This window comes from Spinacia oleracea, chromosome 1, assembly GCF_020520425.1.
Source record: "Spinacia oleracea cultivar Varoflay chromosome 1, BTI_SOV_V1, whole genome shotgun sequence".
NCBI lineage: Eukaryota > Viridiplantae > Streptophyta > Magnoliopsida > Caryophyllales > Amaranthaceae > Spinacia > Spinacia oleracea.
In genome coordinates, this window is record NC_079487.1 from 28,763,317 (window position 1) to 28,776,142 (window position 12,826).

At 36.9% G+C, this 12,826-nt stretch overlaps 1 long non-coding RNA gene across 2 annotated transcripts; it reads left to right on the plus strand.

Annotated features, from left to right (window-relative positions):
* Positions 1–2,722: 2,722 nt before the first annotated feature.
* LOC110802856 (uncharacterized) lies at positions 2,723–8,785 on the plus strand. 2 transcript variants are annotated; one of them, XR_002537334.2, is made up of 3 exons: positions 2,723–2,904; positions 3,521–3,766; positions 8,584–8,785. It is a non-coding gene; the product is annotated as an uncharacterized lncRNA (long non-coding RNA). The 2 variants fall into 2 exon arrangements; XR_008926442.1 differs by having other exon boundaries at positions 3,534–3,766.
* The last annotated feature ends 4,041 nt before the right edge of the window (positions 8,786–12,826 follow it).

Genomic DNA, 12,826 nt, shown 5'->3' on the forward strand with positions numbered 1-12,826 from the left:
TCCAAAATGACAAGTGGGAGAATAATAGACCTCGAAGATATTCGAGACGAACAATGAACCAAGAACTCTTTAGAAGCAGTTCAAGGTGAAGAACCTCCAAGGCCTTCAGAAGAGCCAGTGGGAGTGATTCCTCAAGACGCTGTTTCCCCTCATAGGTCACATAGAACTAAGGTTCAGCCGGACATATGGACAGACGTCCTCTTGCCTGAAAACTTAGAAGTTCTCATATTAGATAGTGATGAACCTATGACCTACGAGCAAGCTATGACGAGCCCAAGCTCCACTAAATGGTTAGAGGCCATGAAATCTGAGATAGACTTCATGTCTGAAAATCAAGTCTGGGATTTGAAAGATTTGTCGGATGGTTTACACCTATCGGGTGTAAATGGGTCTTAAAATTGAAGAAAGACAAGGATGTAATTATATAAATATACAAGGCTATATTGGTAGCAAAAGGTTACAGGCAAGTTCACGGCGTTGACTACGATGGAACATTTTCTCCAGTCGTTATGCTTAAGTCTATTCGGATAATCCTTGCGATTGCCGCGTTTCATGACTATGAAATATGGCAAATGGATGTCAAAACTGCCTTCTTGAATGGTGTTCTTGAAGAGACTGTGTTTATGACACAGTCGGAGGGTTTTGTCGATCAAAAGAATCAAGGAAAGGTATGCAAGCTTAAGAAATCCATCTATGGATTAAATCCGGCATCAAGGAGCTGGAATATACGATTTGATGAAGCAGTCAATGCATCTGGATTCATCAAGAATCAGGAAGAATCTTGTGTATACAAGAAAGTCAGTGGGAGTAAAATTGCATTCCTAGTCTTGAATGTAGACGACATACTGCTTATTGGAAATGACATTCCTATGTTGGAGTATGTAAAGACTTGGCTTGGAAAGTGTTTCTCAATGAAAGACTTAGGAGAGGCACAATACATATTAGGCATTAAGATCTATAGGGATAGATCTAAGAGGATGATTGGACTAAGCCAGAGCACTTACATTGACAAAGTGCTAGCTAGGTTCAATATGATGGGAGCCAAGAGAGGCCATCTACCCATGTCACATGGCACATATCTAAGCAAGACTCAGTGTCCCAAGACATCTGATGAGCGTAGAAGGATGAGTGAAACTCAATACGCTTCGGCTATTGGATCCATCATGTATGTTATGATTTGTACAAGGTCGGATGTTTCATTCGCACTCAGTGCAACGAGCAGGTACCAGTAAGACCCAGGTGAGGCGCATTGGACTGCTGCCAAGAATATCCTAAAGTACCTGAAAAGGACAAAGGATCAGTTTATGGTCTATGGTGGTACAGATGAGTTGATTGTTAAAGGCTATACGGACGCAAGCTTTCAAGCCGACAGAGATGATTTCAGATCACAGTCTGGTTTTGTGTTCTGCCTCAATGGCAGAGTAGTAAGCTGTAAAAGTGCTAAGAAAAGCACTATTGCGGATTCTACAACTGAAGCCGAGTACATTGCTACCTCAGATCAGCAAAGGAAGTTGTTTGGATTCGGAAGTTCATCGAAGAACTTGGGGTTTTCCCCTCCATTAAAGGACCAATGGCTTTATATTGCGGCTATAGCGGAGCCATTTCCCAGGCAAAGGAGCCTAGGAGCCACCAGAAGTCCAAGCACGTACTGCGGCGATTTCACATACTTCGAGAAATCGTTGAAAGGAAAGAAATCGAGATTTACAAGGTTGGAACTGACGACAACGTCACAGATCCATTGACTAAACTGTTGCCACAAGTGAAGCACAACGCACATGTAGAAACCATGGGAATCAAGCATGTTGGAGAATGGCTTTGATTTTCTAAGTTTTGTTTTAGAACATCTGTTAGATCTGTGTTTAAAACAATTGGTTTAACCATTTTATATTTATGAAATTATTTATTTCATATTCATTTAATTTTGGTTTAGTATTAAATGAAAAGTCCAAGTGATTCAAAACATTCAAATGGGATGTCAAGATTGATTCTTCGACAAAGAAACACCCATAAGTGAACTTGAATATTGAATTCGCAAAGGATCCCTAATCCAGGTCATTGAAAGGTGGACGACCAATGACTAATGAAGATTTAGATTGCGAGTAGATTTGTAGTTCAGTTTCTTGAACTAGATTGACTGGATATGAAAATCTTTTGCATAGATAGTTATTGGATCTTGTATCGGATTGACTATGAGAACACTTTAAGAGATCAAAGTCATGTCATAAGCAGTTCTCATTAATGGTGATTAGAACCATTCCTAAAAACATGAGTAATTATGATTGCTCGTTTGAAGATTAGTTCGCTCTGATGCTCACTAAACGTCGCACCGTAAAAGGAGACTATAAAAGAAGTTATTGGGCGTACTATGAATCAAAGTGAGTGTTCATAGATTGCAAGACTGGATTTTCCTCCTATCTTTGATAGGATATGGTGTTGTTGTGTAACAAGGCCTCTCGGAGAGGTAGATACTGTGAAAATGCATGGTCGTGCTCAGAATGGTTAAGGCTTAACCCACTAGAGGAAAAATCGTCATGTGTTTCCCTTCAAGTGCGGCTCATTTAGTAAATTGGAAGCACTTGAGAGCATGGAAAATAAAAGAAAAACTACATTTTCACAAGTGCGGGCTATTTTAAAAAAATTGGCAGCACTTAAACTCAAATACGGGCTTTAAACTCAAGTGCGGGCTCATTTTACAAAAGCCGCACAAAAGATTTCTAAAATATTGCAAAAAAAAAAATCTAAAATTAGAGAAGCCTTCGTTTTCTCTCTCCCCGATTCTTCTCCCTTTTTCTCTTCAGCTTCGTTTTCTCTCTCCTCTGTCGTCGTCGTCGCTTCTTCACCACCGGAGATCGATCTCCCCCACCGCCGTTGATCTCTACCCTCTTCCAGATCAGACTACTTCAGGTTTGTTCATCGATTTTTTTTTTCTGGTTATTTTTGGCGATTTTTCTCTTCGATCCTCCGCCCTAATCAATTTCTTTACTCCAACTTCATGGACATTGGAGGACCTCTCATTTTTTGTTAATTATCCATTTTTATGCAAATCTGGGGTTGATGAACTACTTGTTTGTTGCAATTTTCTTTCTCAATTGCCAGATTTACAAAATTGTAGAAGTTTATTTTTGGGTTTTTGTTCTGTTTTGTTGTTCGTTCATGTGTGAATTCGACAGGTTGTCTATTTAATTTCAAAAAGTTATACTATATTGACCTCGTTCTTATAAAAGTATGGGATTGCATTGTTTATTTGGGAATATCAAGGTTTGTCAACAAAATTTTCTTGTTACAGTGATTCCATTTTAGTTGTTTTCCTTGTATTAGGTAGTTTTACAGATTTTCAGAAATTGAGCTTCATTTAAGCTTAATCTGTACTCAAGTACACGTTTTTGATTAATTTCTTTGTAAGTTTTATAGAAAAATGATATATTATTGCAAAACTATTTTAAACTATTTTGCTTTGAGGTTTAATGATCTCTCTGAGGGAATTGGAAGTAATAAATACTTAATTGATTGGAAGTTATAGTCATGATTTGCAGGTCATCGTTGCTACACTCTTCTGTTTGTTCTGGGCTTCTTGTTTTGTTGATGATGGCTGTTGTAGCCTAGATGCTGCTACTGCAGTTCCTGGAGTGAAGCTGATATCTTCTTCTCTGGTAGCAGCTGCTGTTGCGAGAAGTTTGTTGATGGTTGCACTTTGCTAAGTTGGATGACCTGCTCTTCTTTGTTGTTGTTGTGTTAGATGAAGTATTCAAACATACTACTTCACCCGGTAAGTTCTTCTACTTTCTCTCTTTTATTTCATTCACACATTGAAGGTGACGTGTATGTTGGTTATTCTTTTATCAGTTAATGAAGTAGCTAAAGTCTATTCAATAATGAAGTTCTATGTTGGTGTATATATTGTAATAATCAATATGTATTCATTATGGCCTCGGCTAAGCTCGTTTGTGTTTGTTTCTTTCCCTGCTGCGATATTATTCTGCTATTCTTCCTACTACTATTCTGCTATACCTACTGTGATTCTGATATGCTTCTTCTGTTTGACTTGATCTCCATAATTTTGACTTGATCTCCATAATTTTGACTTGATCTTCTGTTTTTGATCTTCTTTTGTTCTACTTCTTCTATTAAGATCCTGTGTTTTTGTTATGATATGCTTATGTTTTGCTTCTTCATGCAACCAGGTGGTCATTTATGGTAAGAGTTTACCACAGTTGACTTTTTGGTGTTTGTGTTTTTTTTGTTTAGCTTGTATGCTCGATTTTTTTTTGGTTTGAAGCACTTTAGGTGTTATTTTTGTTAAGTTGACAATTGTTTTATTTTAGTTCGGAATATGTCAAAATATGCTAAGTTTAAACATCAGTTGATTCCTTTAGCACTTGTTTAACAACCCCCCATCGGTTGATTCCTTTAGCACATGTGCGTAGGTATTTAGGTTCACTATTTCAAAGTTAGGAGCGAACTTACATATTTTAGACAAGGTGTGACCTATATTGATCGAATCAGCCCTAAATGTGCAAACTAGGTGGATTGAGTCTTAGAATCATAAAAGTAAGAACACAAAACATGAATAGGTTTTTCATTATATTATTTGAGTTCATTTTACAAAGTTAGGAACCCATTTTAGATAAGATAAGACTTATATTGAACGAATGTGCCCTAAATATGTGTAACTAGAACAAAGTAGGAGAGATTGAGTCTTAAAAATCATACAAATAAGAATATAATACATGAATACTTTTTATGTTCATTGTATAGGTTTATTATTTCAAAGTTTGGAAAGAAATAACCCATGTTAGACAAGATATGAGCTATAATGATGAACGAACCCTAAATGTCCATAACTAGACCAAACTAGGTGAGATGGACTCTTAGTATCATAAAAATAAGAATATAAAACATGAATAGGTTTTAAGTTAAATATTTAGATCCATTGTTCCAAAGGTAGGAGTGAAATAGCCTATTTTAGGCATGATATGACCTATATTGATCGAATGAACCCTAAGTATGCATAAGTGAATAACTAGACCAAAGTAGTTGAGATTGGGTCTTACAATCATAAAAATAAGAATATAAAATGAGTAGGTTTAAAACTTCATTTTTAGGTTCATTTTTTCAGAGTTAGGAACGAAATAGCCTATTTTAGACAAAATATGACCAATAATGATTGAATAGGCCAAAAATGTGGATAACTAGACCACAATAGGTGTGATTGACATAAAACTAAGTATGTTAAACGTGTAAAGGGTTTAAAATACTTATTTAAGTTCATTAGTTGAAAGTTGGGAGCGAAATAGGCCATTTTAGTAAAAAAAAAAATGACCTATAATGAACAAACTAGGCTTAAATGTGCATAACTTTACCAATGTTAAGTGAGAATGAATCTTAGAAACATTAAATAAGTCTAATGAACATGTAAAGGGTTTAAAATACTTATTTCGGTCATAAGTTGAAAGTTGGGAGCGAAATAAGCCATTTTAGTCAAAATGTGACCTATAATGATCAAACAAGCCTTAAATGTGCATAACTTGACAAAAGTAGGTGAGAATGAGTCTTAGAAACTTAAATATATACATTAAACATGTAAATGGAAAAAAAAAAATACTTATTTAGGTTATTAGTTGAAAGTTAGGAGCAAAATAAGTCAAAATGCTACCTATAATGATCAAACGAGCCTTAAATGTACATAAATTAACCAAAGTAGGTGAGAATAAGTCATTGAAACATAAAACCAAGTATATTAAACATGAAAAGGGTTTAAAGTACTTATTTAAGTTCATTAATTGAAAGTTGGGACCGAAATAAGTCATTTTAATCAAAATATGAGCTATAATGATCAAACGAGCCTTAAATGTGCATAACTTGACCAAAGTAGGTGATAAAGAGTCTTTGAAACATAAAACTATGTTTATTAAACATGTAAAGGGTTTAAAATACTCATTTAAGTACATTAGTTGAAATTTAGGAGCGAAATAAGCCATTTAACCTAAAATATGAACTATATTGAAATAACAAGCCTTAAATGTACATAACTTGACCAAAGTGGGTGATAACTAGTCTTTGAAACATAAAGCTAAGTGTATTAAACATGTAAATGGTTTAAAATACTCATTTCGGTTCATTAGTTGAAAGTTGGAACAGAAATAAGCCATTTTAGTCAAAATGTGACATGTAATTATTAAACGAGTTTTAAATATGTATAATTTGACAAAAGTGGGTGATAATGAGTCTTTTAAACATAAAGCTAAGTGTATTTAACATGTAAAGGGTTTAAATACTCATTTAGGTTCATTAGTTGAAAGTTGGGACCGAAATAAGACATTTTAGTCAGAATATGACGAATAAAAGAGCCTTAAATGTACATAACTTGACCAAAGTAGGTGATAATGAGTCTTTGAAACATAAAACTAAGTTTATTAAGCATATAAAGTGTTTTAAATATTTATTTAAGTTCATTAGTTGAAAGTTGGGACCAAAATAAACCATTTTAGTCAAAATGTGACATATAATGATCAAACGAGCCTTAAATGTGTATAACTTGTCCAAAGTAGGTGAGATTGAGGCTTAGAAACATTAAAATAAGTCTAATAAACATGTAAAAGGTTTTTAATAGTGATTTAGCTTCATTAGTTCAAAGTTGGGACTAAAATAAGCCAATTTAGTCAAAATATGGCCTATAATGATCAAATGAGCCTTAAATGTGTATAACTTGACCAAAAGTAGGTGAGAATGAGTATTTGAAAGTTAAAACTAAGTATATTTTTTTTGGCAAATAAAGTTATATTATTACCAAAAGGGAGTCAGCTTAACAAGCTTACAATGGGCATCAAAAACACAACAGCAACAACAAGACACCAGCAAAGAAACAAAGCTACAGCAAGCAAGCTAGTTCAACAGGAACTGCTTCTGACTATCATTAGCTCTACAGGCAACTCTAAATCTTATATCCTGCAGCAAGTCTTTAGGATCTCTGCACCTTTGATTGAGAACCATATCATTTCTCTGAATCCAAACTCCATAAATGCATTCAGCAAAATACATTAGCAAGAGCTTGTGCCTGTCTCCAGTTCTCTTTGTAGCCTTTAAAATCCAAATGAGCTCTTGATCAAGTTTAGCTGGTATCCTAACAAAGTGTAAGCTATATAATACCTTCTGCCAGATACCAGAAGCAAACTCACATTCAAAAAAGAGATGTGAGACTGATTCAGAACATTTAGAGCATAAGGGGCATAGATCATCAGTCACTACCTTCCACTGTAATAGCCTGTCTTTTGTAGGTAATCTATTCCATAACACCAACCAAGTAATGAACAGACTTTTAGGAGTAGCTGCATTATTACACACAATCCTCCTCCATGGCACCTTCACATGCTCCCCCAGTAAGGCTTGATACATAGTTTTAATAGAGAATTTGCCCTTCTTGCACACAGCATCCCATCCACCAACATCATCAATGCTTTGGTGAGAAGAGAGGATTTTCCTCAATGACCAAGAGATTGTAGCAAGCCACTGAGTAGATAGTGACCTCCCTTTAATATAATAGGCATGAACCTACCTGCACCACAACTTGTCCTTCTTATGGGTGAGGGCCCACATGAGCTTAGAAATAGCAGCTTTGTTCCACAAACACATTTCTTTAAGGTTCCACCCACCTGCACTCCTTGGAAGACATAAGCTATGCCAAGCAACCAAAGATTTCCTTGATGGGTCAGTGTGACCTGTCCAAAGGAAAATCCTGTAGTAATTCTGAATCTCCTTGATTACTTTCTTTGGAAGAATAAAGATTTGGCACCAATAAGCTTGCAAACTCAACAAAATAGACTGAACAAGTTGCAACCTTCCAGCATAGGAGAGATTCCTAGCTGTCCAAGTCTTAGCCCTGCTGACTACCTTATCAATCAAAGTTCTACACTGGTTATAGACCAGTTTCTTTGTAGACAAGGGTACACCCAAGTACCTAAAAGGCAACTGGCCTTCAGGAATATGAACTACATCATCAATTGCTTTCCTTTTTGAATCAGTGACTCCACCTATATAAAAACTAAGTATATTTGACATGTAAAAGGTTTAAAATACTTATTTAAGTTCATTAGTTAAAAGTTAGGACCAAAATAAGCCATTTTAGTCAAAATGTGACATATAATGATCAAACGAGTCGTAAATGTGTATAACTTGACCAAAGTAGGTTAGAATAAGTTTTTGAAACATTATACTAATTATAATGAACATGTAAATTGTTTCAAATACTTATTTAAGTTCATTAGTTGAAACTTAGGGGCGAAATAAGCCATTTTTGTCAAAATATGAATTATAATGAACAAACGAGCCTTAAATATGCATAACATGACCAAAGTAGGTGAGAATGAGTGTTTGAAACATAAAACTAAGAATATTAAACATCTAAAGGGTTTAAAATACTTATTTAGGTTCATTGGTTGAAAGTTAGGAGAGAAATAAGCCATTTTTATTATGATAAGGTTCATTATTTCATTGTTGTGAGCAAATTATGTTTTACTCTAATGTACCATACAATATTTATAATATAACTAACATGTTTTTTTTTTCTTGATCATCAATCTTCTTTAGGTATTCAACAATCCGAGGGAGCATCCTTTTACCATTGAGTAGATAAATGAAGTTCGGGAAAAGTTGGCAAAGTTCATTACCATTTATTGTCTTTGATATTTTCTTGTAGTGAATCTTAGATTATGGATGCTAGTTTTTCATAGGATTGTAATGTAATCAATTTTTATATTTATAATTACATACTATTCAATTTAATTATCTATATTATTGGATACTTTTTTATGTGATGTATGTAGGTTAACTAGTGGGCGTGGTCTAATTGTATAATATATGTAGCAGGGATATCAGTTATATAAAAAAAATTCTAGATCAATTGCGGCTCATTTATTTATCAAGAGCGGCTCTTTTTTTTGTCAAGTGCGAGCTAATTTCCAAAATTGGCAGCATAAAATTTGTCAAGTGCGAGCTCATTTTCAAAATTGGCAGCACAAACTTTGTCAAGTGCGGGCTCATATTGCAAAATTGGCAGCACCAAATTTGTCAAGTGCGGGCTCATTTTGTAAATTGGCATGACTTGAAGTATCAAGTGCTGCCAATATTTTGGCAGCACTTGAGAAACATCAAGTGCGGGCAAGCCATGTGCCGCACATGTAAAAGCCCGCACTTAACCCCTTAAAATGAGCCCGCACTTGAGCTTTTTTCTTCTAGTGACCTTCTGCAAAAGTTTAACAGTTGAACTCAGTAATCCGAGAAACACTTATGGACCTAATAAGGATGGTTTAGATCTTACCTTATGTTCAGCAAGTAACACTAAGCGACAAAGGAATGTGAATGCACACTTGTCTGAAAGACAAGTGGGAGACTGAAGGAAATATGTCTTTCACCCAAGGTGCATACCAAGGTTCAGATTAATTACAAACAATTAATTCAGTGAGATCAAGTGATCGAACAGCTAGCTGGAGCAATGCTTCCAATCAGTGAGTTCTAATCTATATTAGGCTCACAACTTACTCTTGACTGAACCTATAAGGTCACACCATTGACATGTAACAGATCATCGGATTAAATGAATCGAAAATTCATTTAATAGCTTTCCGGGAATTAGTTCGGAAAAACATAAATATACGATATGACGTTGGATCGGAATCGTATATCGTATCCCGAATATTCGTAAGCTAGGCGATACGAATAATCGTATCGTACAACAGTGATTCATCAAGTACTATACGATAAATAATAGCCGTAAGGCATTGATCGCAGATACGAGCAAGGCATGGCTGTCGGCCCGTCGAGCCAAGCGCGCAAGGCCCAACGAGCGCAGCAGCTCGCCAGCGCGAGAACAAGGCCCGCAGGCCTGCGGCTGGGCGCGCGGGACAGCAGCAGTGGCAACAGCGAGGCCTAAAGCCCATGGATGCGTTGGTGTGTGCGCGCTGCTCGTGGGCTTTGTTAGGTTATGATTCATATGACAGTTCATAAATCATGCGGAAAAACCATAAAGCCAGGAAACATATTATTTACACATAATCATTTAGCATAGTTTAGATGCATACTCTTTGTTGCGTGCCTTCCCTAGCTGCGCCCGAACCGAACAAGAACAAGTCTTTAGGACTCCAAGTGTCGTCCCTCCGTAGATAGTCCACAGCACGTCCGGATCCGCCTTAAGATTGACCAACTAGAATCGCCCTTAAGGTTCTAATATTTTCGGTTAGGTAGGCAAGAATATTGGCTGATTTTTCTGCTTAAAAATCTTAGTTTTGAATACTTAAAACTTGTGTATAAATAATGACCCCTAGGCCTTTATTTATAGAGTTATGGAAAAGGAATCGTAATCCTAGTAGGATACGAATTAATTGAAATTAGAATCCTACATGAATTCTATTTAATTAATTTATCCAATTAGGAATAGGAATTTAATCATACACTAACTCTGTAGATTTAGGAATCACGCATGAGCACAAACTCACACACACACGGCAGCCACAAGGGCTGCCCATGCGCGTGCGAGCAGCAGCCCACGCAGCGCGGCCCACGCATCCGTGGCCTTGGCGCGCGCTGGGCCTGCCTTGCGGTAGGCCTGGGCGCTGCCTTGGCTGGGCTTGTGGCGCGCGTGCTTGCTGGGCGATGGCCCGGCTTCGTGCTGGGCCTTCGTCCGGCAGGCCTCGTCCGATGCTAATTCGTACGATACGCTTCCGATTAAATTTCCAGTTCCGGAATTTATTTCCGATACGAACAATATTTAATATTTCCGATTCCGGAATTAATTTCCGTTTCGAACAAATATTTAATATTTCCGTTTCCGGAATTATTTTCCGACTCCGGTAATATTTCCGATTCTGACAATATTTCCGTTTCCGGCAATATTTCCGATTCTGGTAATATTTCCATTTCCAATAATATTTTCCGATACGTACCATGTTTCCGTTTCCGGCAACATCTACGATTTGGATAATATTCATATTTCCGATACGATCCATATTTCCGTTTCCGGCAATATCATCGTTTCCGGAGTATTCATTTCTTGCCTGTGACGATCTTAGCTCCCACTGAAACCAAGATCCGTCGGTTCCGAATATTCATAGATGGAGTATTTAATGCCATTAAATACTTGATCCGTTTACGTACTATTTGTGTGACCCTACGGGTTCAGTCAAGAGTAAGCTGTGGATTAATATCATTAATTCCACTTGAACTGAAGCGGCCTCTAGCTAGGCATTCAGCTCACTTGATCTCACTGAATTATTAACTTGTTAATTAATACTGAACCGCATTTATTAGACTTAACATAGAATGCATACTTGGACCAAGGGCATTATTTCCTTCAGTCTCCCACTTGTCCTTAGGGACAAGTGTGCATTTCCTAATTCCTTTGTCGCTCGATGCTTGCTCTTGAACATAAGGTAAGAGTTGTCATCCTTATTATGTCCAGAGGTGTTCCTCGGTTTCAGAGTTCAACTGATCAAATAAACAGATAATCATAGCCTATGATTCATCCGAGCACGGCCATGCATTTCACAGTTTCTAGCTCTCCGAGTGGCCTTGTACAACTTTTAAGCATCTCATCCCGATTTATGGGAGGACAATCCCAATCTTGCGATCTTGAGATTAGACTTCGTTTGATAGGTGATTACCTGAGCGTTGCCTTTATAGCCTCCTTTTACGGTGCGACGGTTGGTCAACGTCAAAGCAACCAGTTCTCAAACAAGTAATCTCAAATCACTCAGGTATTGAGGATTTAGTGTCTAATAATTTAATGAAATTTACTTATGACAGACTTTCATCTCTTACAGTAAAGTTTCATAGGTCTTGTCCGATACTAGTCTTCCCAAAGTAAGTATCTATGCAAATGGTTATGACATTGCCATGTCCACATAGTTCAAGAAACAGAACTACTAGTCATCTTGCATTCTAATCGTCTAACGTTTTCTATGCGTCCAATTTTATAGAAAACTCCGATTAGGGACCATTTTCAACCTTTGACATTCAAGTTCACTTGATAGACATTTCTTAGTCACAGGACTGGTCCTGACAGTCTATCTTGAATATATCGTCAAATTGAAGGGACTCATCATTTAATAAACCACAAATTAAATGGAAAAATGAATTCCTTTCATTTATTGTGAATGATTAACCAATAATGTTTTACAAAGATTTAAACTCTAAAACTTTAAAACATTAAACAGAGACATCAAAGCCATTCTCCAATATGCTTGATTCCCATAGCTGCAGTGTGCGAGTTGTGCTTCGCTTGCGGCAGAGGTTTAGTTAATGGATCTGATATGTTGTCATCAGTTCCAATTTTTCTTATCTCGACTTCTTTTCTTTCAACGAACTCTCGTAGAAGGTGAAATCTACGAAGTACATGCTTGACTCTCTGGTGGTGTCTAGGCTCTTTTGCCTGTGCAATAGCTCCGTTATTATCACAATACAGGGCTATTGGTCCTTTAATGGAGGGGACTACACCAAGTTCTCCTATGAACTTCCTTAGCCATATAGCTTCCTTTGCTGCTTCATGTGCAGCAATGTACTCCGCTTCAGTTGTAGAATCCGCAATGGTGCTTTGCTTAGCACTTTTCCAGCTTACTGCTCCTCCGTTGAGGCAGAAGACAAACCCAGACTGTGATCTGAAATCATCTTTGTCGGTTTGGAAACTTGCGTCCGTATAGCCTTTAACAATTAATTCATCATCTCCACCATAGACCAGGAAGTCATCTTTGTGCCTTTTCAGGTACTTTAGAATATTCTTGGCAGCAGTCCAATGCGCCTCTCCTGGGTCTGACTGGTACCTGCTCGTAGCACTGAGTGC